Genomic DNA, 14,422 nt, shown 5'->3' with positions numbered 1-14,422 from the left:
ACCCCCACCCCGTATGCATGGAACGTACCCCCCACCCCAACAGTGTAAGTACGACCCGTACCCTCACCCGCGTATGTATGGAGCGTACCCCCACCCCAACCGTGTATGTACGGACCGTACCCCCACCCCGTATGCATGGAGCATACCCCCACCCCAACCGTGTATGTACGACCCGTACCCTCACCCGCGTATGCATGGAGCATACCTCCACCCCAACCGTGTATGTACGACCCGTACCCTCACCCGCGTACGTATGGAGCGTACCCCCCACCCCAACAGTGTATGTACGACCCGTACCCCCACCCCGTATGCATGGAGCGTACCCCCACCCCAACCGTGTATGTACGACCCGTACCCTCACCCGCATATGTATGGAACGTACCTCCACCCCAACCGTGTATGTACGACCCGTACCCTCACCCGCGTACGTATGGAGCGTACCCCCCACCCCAACAGTGTATGTACAACCCGTACCCCCACCCCGTATGCATGGAGCGTACCCCCACCCCAACCGTGTATGTACGACCCGTACCCTCACCCGCGTATGCATGGAGCGTACCTCCACCCCAACCGTGTATGTACGACCCGTACCCTCACCCGCGTACGTATGGAGCATACTCCCCACTCCAACAGTGTATGTACGACCCGTACCCCCACCCTGTATGCATGGAGCGTACCCCCACCCCAACCGTGTATGTACGACCCGTACCCTCACCCGCGTACGTATGGAGCGTACCCCCCATGCCAACAGTGTACGTACGGACCGTACCCCCACCCCGTATGCATGGAGCGTACCCCCCATGCCAACAGTGTACGTACAGACCGTACCCCCCACCCCGTATGCATGGAGCGTACCCCCACCCCAACCGTGTATGTACGACCCGTACCCTCACCCGCGTATGCATGGAGCGTACCTCCACCCCAACCCTGTATGTACGACCCGTACCCTCACCCGTGTACGTATGGAGTGTACCCCCATGCCAACAGTGTACGTTCGGACCGTACCCCCACCCCGTATGCATGGAGCGTACCCCCACCCCAACCGTGTATGTACGACCCGTACCCTCACCCGCGTATGCATGGAGCGAACCCACACCCTTGTATGTTCTAAGCGTACATATCCTGAAATAGGAGGGTTGGGTGCAGAGTCCTCCCAGCAGTGCCCAGTCATAAGAGGGGTGTGTGCAGAGTCCTCCCAGCAGTGCCCAGACACAGGAGGGGTGTGTGCAGAGGCCTCCCAGCAGTGCCCAGTCACAAAAGGGGTGTGTGCAGAGTCCTCCCAACAGTGCCCAGTCATAAGAGGGGTGTGTGCAGAGTCCTCCCAGCAGTGCCCAGACACAGGAGGGGTGGGTGCAGAGTCCTCCCAGCAGTGCCCAGACACAGGATGGGTGGGTGCCTAACACTCCCAGCAGTGCCCAGACACAGGAGGGGTGGGTGCAGAGTCCTCCCAGCAGTGCCCAGACACAGGAGGGGTGGGTGCAGAGTCCTCCCAGCAGTGCCCAGACACAGGAGGGGTGGGTGCCTAACACTCCCAGCAGTGCCCAGACACAGGAGGGGTGGGTGCAGAGTCCTCCCAGCAGTGCCCAGACACAGGAGGGGTGGGTGCCTAACACTCCCAGCAGTGCCCAGACACAGGAGGGGTGGGTGCAGAGTCCTCCCAGCAGTGCCCAGACACAGGAGGGGTGGGTGCCTAACACTCCCAGCAGTGCCCAGACACAGTAGGGGTGTGTGCAGAGGCCTCCCAGCAGTGCCCAGATACAGGAGGGGTGGGTGCCTAACACTCACAGCAGTGCCCAGACACAGGAGGGGTGGGTGCCTATCACTCCCAGCAGTGCCCAGACACAGGAGGGGTGTGTGCAGAGTCCTCCCAGCAGTGCCCAGACACAGGAGGGGTGTGTGCAGAGGCCTCCCAGCAGTGCCCAGTCACAAGAGGGGTGTGTGCAGAGTCCTCCCAGCAGTGCCCAGTCATAAGAGGGGTGTGTGCAGAGTCCTCCCAGCAGTGCCCAGTCATAAGAGGGGTGTGTGCAGAGTCCTCCCAGCAGTGCCCAGACACAGGAGGGGTGGGTGCCTAACACTCCCAGCAGTGCCCAGACACAGGAGGGGTGTGTGCAGAGGCCTCCCAGCAGTGCCCAGACATAGGAGGGGTGGGAGCCTAACACTCACAGCAGTGCCCAGACACAGGAGGGGTGGGTGCCTATCACTCCCAGCAGTGCCCAGACACAGGAGGGGTGTGTGCAGAGTCCTCCCAGCAGTGCCCAGACACAGGAGGGGTGGGTGCCTAACACTCCCAGCAGTGCCCAGACACAGGAGGGGTGTGTGCAGAGTCCTCCCAGCAGTGCCCAGACACAGGAGGGGTGGGTGCCTAACAATCACAGCAGTGTCCCTGCAAAGAAAAGGGTGGAGTACCCACAGATCCAATGCCCACAAATGTCAGTCAGGTGCACAAAGATCCTGCAGTACATGTACCACATGTGTGCGAGGCTGGGAGTATACACATGCATGGCGCCGAAAAGAAAACATGTCCACATGAAGTCATGACAACAGTCTACATACACAAGTACAGTGACCATCAAGGACGCCACGAATGATGCAGGTGGAGACATCGCTCAGTATGCATGGCCCAAGTCTAATGAGTCCGTCACACACCCAGCCAATGTAGACACAGCTCAGCACCACATATTGGAAAGACCCTGCAGGGAAGATGTCAGGTTACACAGAGGAAGGAACACACCTTGGGACGATGTCACCATGCAGTAACTGCTTACATGAACAAAGTTATGTAGCCAACAGCTTGTGATGGCACACAGATACCAGGATCCACCCTATGACCAGCACAAGACTACAATTCCCACACACCCAACACATAATCACCACCCAAAATAATGGGGCCGGTCCACCAACAGCAATACCAGACAGACAGTAGTGTACTAAGGGAAAATAAATTGCTTTATTCAGCATCCAAAAATCTGTTTGTCCCTTGAAAGTTCAAAATGTACAATGCCCATAGGGCAATCCAAAGTTCAAATCCAGGTGGGGGACACAGTGGGACGCGTGTCCCCTAGCTTGCCTGCACAGTCAGACTCCTTCGTCTTCCAGAGGGGGGAGGGCATCATGTGGGGGGGGAAGGACCAGGCACCGCAGGGACATGAGGGCGAAGGGTAGGCGTCGTGGGTGCAGGGATGGAGGACTCCACCACAGGGGGTGGGGCAGGGCCAAAGGCAGAGGCCAGGATGGCGCTGCACACCTTAGCAAGGTCCTCCAGCGACTCCCCTGCACCCGAAGGAACCACAGGCCCCAAGGAGGGGGGGGGGGTCAGAGGGATGGGTCGCAGTGCCACTGGGGGAGGGTGTGGACAGGGGGGGGACTCAACCACCCTGACCGGGGACTCCCTTGACCGCTTGCGGGGTGGTGTCACTGTGGGGCTCAGGGACAGAGCAGCCATGAAGGAGTCTTTGCCGGATATGTGGCCAGGAGAGCTGAGGGGAGGGGATTTGGAGGGAGTGGATTTGGTGGAATGCGGACTCCCACTCTGGCTGCGTGTCTTACGTTTGCCCCCCGACCCAGTGGGTGTGCCTACTTCACCCTGTGTGTGCGTGCCAGGAGGTGTGCGTTTGACCTTCCCTGCTGGTGTGGTGCCTGTGTCTGTTGTGGTGGGTGCATGCTGACGTCTGGGTGTACGTGGGACAGGCATGGGAGTGGGAAGTGTGGATGGGTCAAGGGTAGGGGGTTGGACGAAGCGCTGCAGGAGACCCACTGCTGCAGTCAGTGTCGAGTCAATGGACCTCAGCAAGTTGCGTTGGTCAGCCTGCGATGAGAAAATGCCCTAAAAGTATGCCTCCATGTTGTTCAGCACTTGGCTGTGGCCATGGAGGACATTAAGCATCGCAGCCTGACCAACCTGCAACTGCCGCTGGATGTCCACAGACTCGGCATTGGCGGCAGCAGTGGAGACAGGGGCAGGGGGTGCGGTGCCTGGCAGGAAGGAGACATGTGGTGACTGGGCACGCTGGGAAGGTACACGAGCAAGTGGGAGGCGGCTGATGGCAATGGAGGGGGCGGGGAGAGATGTTGTGCCACTGTCAGCTGCTAGTGCAGCCTCCGCCCACTCGGAGAGATCATCCTCGGACCCGTCAGCTTCATATTCTGTGGTGGCAGTGGACAGGTCCTCGGCCTCACTCTCCTCCACCTCAGTTCCATTCGATGTGCCAGCCACGATGTCACCGCTGGCACTGGTGCTCGGTCCCTCCGCTCCGTCTGTGCTGATGTCTTCCTCCGTGTCCCCCGACGATGCTGTGGGCAAGGTGAAGAGACAGCAATTAATCATACACCTGTATACATATGTCACATGAGTCCAATCTACATAGGTTACAGTGCATAGCCTGAAAAGAAAGATGAGTAACATCTACAAAACAAGGTACATATGTAGGGCATGCAACACACAGTTGGTTGACCCATCATGCCACTGAAAAACTATGGAAAGCATGACACAATAGCAAATGACATGAAATGGATTTTGACAGAGGAGCCAGGCCCTGGGGACAATCCAGCACTGCATCTGCACCACACAGCGTCACCGAAAATAGGGATGAGCAGGGACCATATCCATGAACTTGAGGCACATGCTGCATAGGTAATACTGAAAACATGCCCACCATGACTGGCTCACTGCACCATGAGTGTATGTCCAGACAAACATCACACACTGGCCAGACCTAGCAAGGAGATATCAGGTTCTGACATGTAGGCTTTGCCCGCACAAACCACCCCCTACATGAGACAATTAGTTGAGACACAGGAAGCACTTACATCTCTTAGTCTGGGTGAAATACACATGGGCTGCATAAATGCAAGATTGGACACCAAATACCCAAGGTGCGCCTGTCCAAATAATCATGTACAAATGGTCATCATCAGATGATTGTAACAAGACACACAGGCACTGGCCACCGTGAGTATGAACAAGGAAAATCAGGTCAGGCTGTACAGTGGACACTTGTACTACATTTTACGTCAATATACATGGTGCCAGGGGACAATGGCACAGAGCACAACCTATGCTGTAGACACTGAGAGTGTCCACATTTTGTGATGACACACATGACACCTATGAAAATATGCCCCAGGGGACAGTAGTGGCCACACAACTCCATGGTCCTGAATGGGAATGACTGCAACACACGCCACCATCCCTGCACCATGCGTATCGCACACTCATGCACATAATGTCACAGGCCACAACATAGGACATGCGTGCTGTAAGGCATGACACTTGCGAGACTAACTCCCATGTCTGGACTCAGCATCAGTGCCAACTGACATGGAACCCACAAGTACTGAACTGGACAGGGCACAGGCAAGGTCCCAAAACCTGTTACACACCACCCCCACACATGATGCTACAGGCATAGTTCACGTGGATAAAGTGCCAGCCTAGATAACCTTGTGAAGGAGTGACTACACACAGACCAGGGAACACATTGCAAGGAGGGGAAGGGAGGCAGGAGAGCACCGCCATACTGTGGGTAACAGGATCTGCACAGCACCTTTAAACCCTGGCAGTGTATCTATGCAACTGTGCACTTACAAATGCTGGTGACACACAACAAACACACATGTACCTACCCCCTTCCTGCTGCTGCTTCTCCTGTAAGCGCCTGTCCAAGTCTGGAAAGACCACCGCCAGCACACGCTTGTGGATGTGGGTCAGACGGCGGCGCCCGCGGTTCTTATGGGTCTCAGGTGAGTCCCCCAGCAGGACCCGTGCGATCCTCCGCGTCCAGCACCGGATATCCTGCCAGCGTTTTCTCACCTGGGCCAGGCGCTGCTTGCGACCCTCTGTCCTCCTCACGGCACTGACGGCGTTCATCCAGATCTGCTTCTTGGCAGAGGCGCCTACCTGTGAGGATGAACAAGTGACACTACATCAATACACCTGGCACATGTCACAGAGACACATATTAGAACACATTTGCTGTTTACAACAAGGCATAGTATGCATCCAACGCATTGCACCTTTGTCATAGGGACATGATCCTCTGGGGAAGGGCAAAAGCAGTACGTGCCATTGAAAGTACACAGGTGGAATGAGGGCAACAACACAATCAATGATCCAGGCTCACACTGTGCATCACAAGCTACACCAGGATTATGTGCAGCACCTCTAAGCAGTCACATGCCACAGGCCACTGACGCTACCTCAGCAGAGTACACAGACACACACAGGCACAGGACATTCACCTGCCATTGCCAAATGCAGCGACAAACCTCACTCTGCACATGTGCCACTAGACGGGGGGGGGCTCACAGGTGTGGGGCTGGCTCTGCACGTCAGACACACAGCACTGCTCCCTGCTCACATCAGATGGGCAGGGTATATCCATCCCTCATGCAGCCCGGGTGCTACACTCCACATATGCACCCACCCACATGACAGGGGACTTACACACACACCCATGTCCAGGGTACGAACACATCATGTGGACACTCTCAGCACAGAAAAACAGAACTAACACACATCTGTGGGTACAGTCACCTGTCACACTGTGCTGACCACATAATCAAATGAGGACTGTAGAGGCTACATTCCCAGGAGGACAAGACAGGCAGAATGTGGCATGCACCATGCAGTGATTGTCACAGTAAACACAATGCAAGTTAGGACGGCAGACATGCACCACAGCATGCTCTGGCTGGGAGACATCAGGCATTCCCCCCCCTGGGATCCCCCTACAGTACATTGCATGTGTGTCACACCTGGACACAATGCCAGAAGTCACAGTCACAAAAAAGGGACACAGTCTGTGCTAGTAGACTCTGCACTCACCTGATACCCTGGTCGCCCATACAGCAGGGGGTACTGTGGGAGGATCACACCCAGCAATGCCAGGTTCTCCTCCAGGGTGAAAGGTTGTGCCCTCTCCACAGACCTTGACATGGTTCCAGGGAATCAGGAGCAGCAGCTGGGTCGTAGAATCCAAAGATGTGCAGGCAAGTGCTCCCTCATGGGACCTGGCTGCCTTATATCTGCCTTCCTGGCCTGTTTCATGCACAGGAGTACAGAGTGATTGGTCACTCACATTTGCATCCTATGTTTCCTCCAATCCCTTCAAACCTAGCACAGTCAGTGGGTTGTTATTGTTTTTTTTCTTGAGCATGATGTCAACCCCAGAACCACATTGCAACAAAGTAGATTCATTCAAACTGACTTCTGCTGTGCACCTGCAGGAAAAATTCAAACTTTAAACTTGCTCTCCATGACAACCAGCATGCATGTAGGCCTTTATACTTGTCCCTCATGTGTCCCCTATGTAATTTGGAGTTTCACACACAGGTATGGTGCGTACTGGGGCCCTAGGGCACCCCAAATGCATAGCAACGGCCCGTACAGGCGTGTGTACGGTCCGTATCACTATGGGTGTGCTCGCGTATGCGTACCCATAGTGATAGTGAGCGTAGAGGCGTGTGTACGGTCCGTATCACTATGGGTACGCATACGCGAGCACACCCATAGTGATAGTGAGCGTACAGGCGTGTGTACGGTCCGTATCACTATGGGTGTGCTCGCGTATGCGTACCCATAGTGATAGTGAGCGTACAGGCGTGTGTACGGTCTGTATCACTATGGGTACGCATACGCGAGCACACCCATAGTGATAGTGAGCGTACAGGCGTGTGTACGGTCCGTATCACTATGGGTGTGCTCGCGTATGCGTACCCATAGTGATACAGACCGTACACACGCCTGTACGCTCACTATCACTATGGGTGTGCTCGCGTATGCGTACCCATAGTGATACGGACCGTACACACGCCTGTACGCTCACTATCACTATGGGTGTGCTCGCGTATGTGTACCCATAGTGATACGGACCGTACACACACCTGTACGCTCACTATCACTATGGGTGTGCTCGCGTATGCATACCCATAGTGACACGGACCGTACACACACCTGTACGCTCACTATCACTATGGGTGTGCTTGCGTATGCGTACCCATAGTGATACGGACCGTACACACGCCTGTATGCTCACTATCACTATGGGTGTGCTCGCGTATGCGTACCCATAGTGATACGGACCATACACACGCCTGTACGCTCACTATCACTATGGGTGTGCTCGCGTATGCGTACCCATAGTGATACGGACCGTACACGCGTGCGTACGCTCACTATCACTATGGGTACGCATACGGCAGCACTCCCATAGTGATAGGGAACGTACACAGGCCCTCTGAGCGAATGTACGGTGCCTTTCACACATCACAGTGGAGACAGGCAGCACACAGGAAGGAATAGAGCTGACATACTTGTCCATGGATGGACATCAAGGCATTGTCTGGGCAGTACTACATGTGTGGGGCACAGGTGTGAAAGGCTGTGATGTGGCACATTACTCCTGAGTCGAGAAGGCAACAGATGTATGATGAGATGTGTACAGATGTTATGTGTGACGGTGCAATGTGTGCCAGGCATGCCCTTAACTCCTTTGACATGTGTGCATGTCGTACTGCACACTTGGGATGAGCGTCACTGGCATGGCACAGTCAACAACACACGCAAGTGTCCCCTGATGCCCGCTACAGGGGTTACCACACCAGACATGTGACTACCCACGGTGCACGATGTGTCTATGTCATGTATGTGTGGGGTGTTCCCATTAGCTTGATGTTGGTGCTTTCTCAAAAGCATCAGCTGTTGCAGCAACCAACATGTGTCTGTGTGTAGATGGACATGGCACACTGTTACGCACACCAGGCCACATGTGGTATCGGATGTGAGGTGCGTATGTATGCATGGAACACGGAGTAGCGTAACAAGGACATGTCTGCATCCTCTCAATGAATGTGTGTTGAGTCATTACATGTACACCTTATTGGCAAGGTGTGTGGGCTGTCCTAGTGTAATGTCATGTGACCTGTGGCTCTAGTGTTCCGCTACCTGTCTCTGAAATCGACATCCTACTTCTGCTGATGTGTTGATGTATGTCACTCCTGTGTTGCGTCTGGCTGTTCACTTACACTGGGACACAGCTAATCCCATGCCATGGCATGTGGAGGTTCACAATCTCCATGTGTAGCTGGGTCTTGGTAGGAGTGTCACCTGGCAGCCATACGTGTCCAGGGCATTTGGCACATACCTGACTCCGTATGTAGCATATGTGTATTGACAGATTAACATGTGCTCAGTACAAATAAATTGTTGTTGTAGTGCACTCACTCTTCCTTGTCACTTCCAAATTACTGCAGAGCGCCGCCTCTTCCCCGACCAATTCCGGACTTGGCTGACATGCGGGAGAATGACTGTATACGGTGCTACCGCTTCCCCCAACCATTCATTGAGGAGTTGACGGCAAGGCTGGCACCACACCTGCAACCGCTGCACAGGTATCCTACGGCACTGACGCCCAAGCTGAAGGTAATGGCAGCCCTACATTTTCTTGCCACGGGTACCTTTCAATATACCATAGCTCATGTTGGTGGCATGTCCCAGAGCATGTTCAGCCGTGTGCTGCATGATTTCTTAGAGGCCATGTTGCTTCACCTGGATGAGTTCATCCATTTCCCAACTCCTGGACTGTTGACTGGGGTCAAGCGTGGATTCTATGACCTGGGAGGGATGCCCCATGTCATTGGGTCCATAAATGGGACACATGTGGCTTTGGTACCACCACAGGCACAGGAGGTAGCGTACAGGAATCGCAAACACTACCACTCCATCAATGCCCTTGTGGTGTGTCTGTCCAACATGGTGATTTCACATGTCTGTGCTCGTTTTCCAGGATCAGCACACGATGCCTACATCATGAGGCGTAGCAGGGTGCCTGAAATGATGACGCAGCTGCGCAACGAACGAGCATGTGTTGTTGGTGGGTACACTCTGTCTGTCCTGTATTTTGCGTAGACTTCCAGCACGACCGCTTCTCCTGTCCTACTTATGTCCATGTGGTTTCCATGTAGGGGACGCTGGCTATCCCAACATGCCATGGCTGATCACACCTCTCCGCAACCCCATCACGCCGGCCCAGCTCCGCTACAACACCGCCCATGGCCGGACAAGGCGAGTGATAGAGAGGACATTTGGCCTCCTGAAGAGCCGATTCAGATGCCTCCACAAGACCGGCGGCGCCCTCCCATATGCCCCGGCGAAGGTCTGCAAAATCTTCAAGGTCTGCTGCATGCTGCACAACATGGCAGTTGAGAAAGCTGTGCCACTCATCCTGGATCAAGATGATCAGGACCATCCACCCGTGGAGGACGAAGGGCTTGGCAATGGGGCTAGTGATGTGGAGGATGTGGTTCCGCAAGTGGACATCCGGAGTCGGCTCATACGCGACTTCTTTGCTTAGTGGTGAGTACCAGTGTCTGTGTGTGTACGCATTGGTCCCCGTGTGGCATGTGTTGCGATGTGTGTGTCCATCTGCATGTATGCCACGTGAGTCAGAGGTGTGTGTGGATGTGTCACTGGAGTGATGGTGCCAGTGATGAGTGTATTTCCCCAGTCATAATTGTGACCTAGCATGTTGTCATCCTTACATGTGTCGAGTACATGCACATGCAAGTGGCTGTGCTTTTTGTGGCTGACTTCTTGTGTGTCTCTCATCCCCAGGTACTTGCGCATGCCGTCTGCTGGTTGCATTGTTGTTAAGTACAAACAACAGTGATTCTCAAATAGTTCGGATAGTGATTAGATAAATATAGTTCTGAATCGATACTATATTCTGGAAGTCCAGCCGGACAACCGATTTAATTATTCCAATTTTTAGATTTTCATACATATAACAAATTACATGTGGGACACAGTCCTGTGTCCAAATAGAACAATGACATTAACAAAACAAAACAAGATCTACATTGGGCAGACAACACAGAAGGTGAAATTGCGGATTGGCCAACACAGAAGCAGAGTGCGCTGCAAAACCCCAAATGCCCCCCTTGTTGAACATTTCATTGAAATGGGGCACAACGATGTTGATATTAAATGGACAGTGCTTAAATGCATCAAACAGCCGCCAAGAGGAGGAGACATTGCAAAAATCTTGAATAAAGAAGAACTCAGAATGATCATCCTCACTGACAGCATCAGGCAGGGCCTGAATCGCAGTGAGGATTGGACTAACCTCCTTTGACATTATGAACCCTCTTGTTTTTTGAAATTCCGTACTGTTTTCTGACACATTGTACCCTCATGCTCATGTCAATTCCGCTTTGGTCCTGCAATAATTTGTCATATATCGGTTGTTTGCCACCCTTAGATCACGCTGCCTCTTCTCCCCTTGTAACTCTTAGAGGTCCTCCTCCTTTGGTTAACTATGTGGTTTAACACGATTATGGCACAGTTTAGACCGTAATGTAATGAGTTGTAATTCCTTCGCATTTTATACACCACAGGTCCATTGACAGCATATTCTCTCCTACTTCAGTTTCCTTGTTCTACTTTTCAATTTAATACCCTCATAATTGTGAACTGCCGCAATTGCGTTTTTTTTGTGTAAAATATAACAATTGATCTGCTTGGTATGTCTTCACTTCCCTTGCTTTCTAAGGAACTTCCTTAGTCTATCTTCCCTGGCTCTCTTTCTTCCCCAAGATGGCGCCGCTCTCACCCGCTCTAGTCCCCCAAGCACACCTCTTCAGTATTTATGGACACTCCACGCTCCTCACCCCGTCACTCGGTTCACTGTAAGCCGCAGTACCTGGCAGAATCCCGGTAAGCACTTGAATCTTTTTTGTCCCTGTCTCGTGTTAGGCACCAACACCGCACTTATACCTTGATTTTCTCCGCAGTGCATCGTCACGTCGCCTCCATTATCCATAGCATTGTTTGGACCTCGCTTAATTGTGGAATTACTTTCTCACCCAGGTAACTATTATTCCACCGCATCCTGGTTGTTCGCCACAAATCACTATTCGTTTTAAACGCACCAATTTTAACGCACCAATTTCCATTTTTAGTAATCCTGTCTGCCTTAAATCGGTGAATAATTGTTCCCGTGGCTCCGGCACTTCCGCGCCATTGCCCTCCAGCTCTCACCGTTGAGCTCTCACCTTAGTTGCTCCCGTCACTGTACGGCTTTTTGCTCTCTTACGAGAACAGGTGAATTTCATTTCCTCTAACGGTTCAGCCCCCCACCTGGTCGCTACATAGCACCACCGGCACCCACGGTCATTCCACCCTGCCTAGACGCATGAGTCCTCATCACGTACTTCGCGTCCACCCAACTTACGGTTACTCTATATGCAATTTAACTCCTGCCCCCCCACCCTGCTTAGTCGCATGAGTTTAACATCTCACACTCAGCTCACGTCCAACCGGCGGCTCCTCCAATTGCTCTTATTAGTCAATTCACCACCAATACCGGTTATCCTTCCTAGCTACCCCCACATATAGCTTACTCGCGCCCGTTACTTAGTGGATCTAAGTTGTATTCCTTATGCATGCCCTTCATTCGCATGCTCCTCCGATACATGCTCTCACATCTACCGCCTTGACTTCTTCTCATTCTTCCACCTCGATAGGCCATCCGTTCACTTACCCATGTACCCTACGCATCCCTACACATCCGCATGCACTCCTGGAACGACACCTGCATCCCCTGTGTGAATTCACCATGTTCAACAGACCACGAGCGGACCGCCTGAAAAATCTCTTTATTTTTCCTTTAATTTCCTTTTCTACATCCCCCTTTTTTTGTTTCCCCGCAGGCAATTTCGTTCACTATCAGGCTTGTACACATCAAAGTCCTGATGATGATCCTGGTATTCCTCTAAAAGGATCGAAACGTCGTCGACCCCCTCTAAAATAGCATGCACGTTACTCCATTGTGTTGAAAAAGTGCAATAGCTGTTTTGTAAAAAGCTTATAACACTGGATAATCGAAAAAGCTTCAAATTTTGTCTTGCCTGAAATGCCCTGTTTTGTTTTGTTAATGTCATTGTTCTATTTGGACACAGGACTGTGTCCCACATGTAATTTGTTATATGTATGAAAATCTAAAAATTGGAATAATTAAATCGGTTGTCCGGCTGGACTTCCAGAATATAGTATCGATTCAGAACTATATTTATCTAATCACTATCCCAACTATTTGAGGATCACTGTTGTTTGTACTTAACGATTACCCAAGGTCCTCAATTACCTTTCTGGGGTCCCTTGTTTCTGATAAATATGGTTGCATTGTTGTGGCACTGCTATTCCTCATGGACACGTCATCGTGTGCTGACTCAGCGTTACACGCACGGACAAGTTTGGAAGTCTCCTTAGGCTAAGGGATGCATCAGGGGTGTATTGGGTGTGGCCGTTGTTTACTATGTGTGCACACTGCCCCTGTCGATGTTTGGTTCCTCTGCAGACATGTCTCATCACCATGGGACACATGACATGTAGCTGGGTACACCTGAATAGATGGTCTGACTTGTTGACAGTCATCTGTGATGGGATAGTGGATTGTGATGATGGCATCAATGTGTGTAACACTGCCCTCGGACACATACGGTTTGCATTGGCTTGACATGGTGTGGGACTTCCACATCAGAGGATCAATGGTGTATGGCAGCCTCTCCGTGAGCAGCAGGGGGTGTTTAGCTGTTAGCCGACACTTGTGTGCCAGTTCCATGGCTATCACGCATTTGTGCTGCAGAAGGGGGGCTCCAGTGTTGGACCCACATGTTACTCCACATGACCTGTTTATGTGTACTCCGAGTTGCCTCTGCATTCCCGAATACATGAATAATAAAGGTGTCCCTATGCCTCCAAGGTGCCTATTCTCAGTCAATGCTGGTGTGTTGCCACGGTGCATCCGGCATGTCTGGCATGGTTTTCCGTGATAGTGGCTATGTGTCTATGTGTAGAGTAGCAAGATGCAAGCTGTTTGTGTGGGATTAGACTGTGTATTGTGCATGATGTCCATGACTGTGTGGGTATTGTGACATGTGCCATCCCCATGCATCCAACGTTGGCCAGGCCACCATTCTCTGCATCCACCTGACTCAAGCTTGCAGGACATGGTTCTGCCACCTGTCCACACATACCTGGGTGCCCCCCAGGACACTCCACATGATCCCTGACCTCTGCGCATGGCTGTCGCTGTACTCAATATGTCTGTCGGCACGGTTGTGCGGCCACCCCCTCAGCTGGTTGGGCCCATCACAGGTGTGTATGGTGCTCCATGTCTGTGTCGCCTAATACATTGTGACCCATGTGTGTCCTGTGCCAGACTCAGGCCCCAGGGTGTGGATGGTTGAAGTCATATGAGAACTCAGGCATGGTTAGACTTAACAAGACACATGTAAGGTAATAATGCAAAATGTAGGCATCATCTCTTTATCGTGTAACTTTTTATTTTTGTTGGGGTACGTGGGGTGGGGGGTATGACATGAGGGGATTTCCGGGTGTGTGGAATCCAAAGTTCACTAGGGGAGT

The sequence above is a fragment of the Triturus cristatus genome, chromosome 4_1 (assembly GCF_964204655.1).
Source record: "Triturus cristatus chromosome 4_1, aTriCri1.1, whole genome shotgun sequence".
NCBI lineage: Eukaryota > Metazoa > Chordata > Amphibia > Caudata > Salamandridae > Triturus > Triturus cristatus.
Note: the sequence above shows the minus strand (reverse complement) of the source record.